The sequence below is a fragment of the Chiloscyllium plagiosum genome, unplaced genomic scaffold, assembly GCF_037043375.1.
Source record: "Chiloscyllium plagiosum isolate Xiang-an unplaced genomic scaffold, Cpla_swu_hap1 HiC_scaffold_27, whole genome shotgun sequence".
NCBI lineage: Eukaryota > Metazoa > Chordata > Chondrichthyes > Orectolobiformes > Hemiscylliidae > Chiloscyllium > Chiloscyllium plagiosum.
The window spans coordinates 51,177,964-51,178,863 of NW_028270165.1; the positions used below are offsets into that span (position 1 = coordinate 51,177,964).

Genomic DNA, 900 nt, shown 5'->3' on the forward strand with positions numbered 1-900 from the left:
TTCTTAGCCACGAACAGTCTCCATTCACCCTCCCACGCAGATCGTTATCAACTTCCTTTCCTGTCCACAGTTCTTCCCTCGCTTTGGGCTCTGTCCTGATCTATCATTAACTGCGTCCGCCTTCCTCCCATATAAACCAACGTTTTCCCAAAATATCTCCTGCATATAAACCAACGTTTTCCCAATCACCATCAGTTCTGTGGAAGGGTCACCGGCTACTCCTGTTTTTTGTTTCAGATATACAGCATCCACAGTTCTTTCACCTTTTTATTGAGGTAGATTTGGAAATTACTTCGGGAGACAGAAGGAGAGGGGGCAGAGAAGAACACCCATGAACTGTTGATCTCCGTTGTTACTCATAATGTAAAATCATTGTAATGCGATCACTTCCCTTAAGCATGAATAGAGGTTGCGGGCTATGCGTGAGCTTGTGGCGCAACGGTAGCGCGTCTGACTCCAAATCAGAAGGTTGCGTGTTCGAATCACGTCAGGCTCACTGACGTCAACTTCCTCCATTTCAAATCAAGAAAGGAGTACTTCACTCCGGATATCTGTTGAGCCAAATCTTCTTTGCGGAAATTTTCGATCACACGTGAAGCTTTGCTGTCTGTTTGATTTGTGAACACTGTGTCAGGGAGGTGGTGTGCCCATTGGCTGGGTAAATGCTCAGCTCCCCCAGTTCATCACGGGATTTAAACACAGCCGTCTCCCTCTGGGCAGCCGCTTCAATCAGTTGGTGACAGCGTGGTGTGAATAACGTAATACCGATATTTTTACAACATAATCCAGAGACTCCCAGCTTTATGTTTCAATCTATCAGGAGAGTGTTAGCGAGTTCAGATAGAAATGTTTCCCACCAACTGCAAATCCTTTCCTCTCACTGGACACAGTTAAAATTAT

The 900-nt window shown here is 45.4% G+C and overlaps 1 non-coding gene across 1 annotated transcript; it reads left to right on the top strand.

The window, feature by feature from the left end:
• Window positions 1-424: 424 nt before the first annotated feature.
• trnaw-cca (transfer RNA tryptophan (anticodon CCA)) lies at window positions 425-496 on the top strand. The gene has a single exon. It is a non-coding gene; the product is annotated as a tRNA-Trp (tRNA).
• The last annotated feature ends 404 nt before the right edge of the window (window positions 497-900 follow it).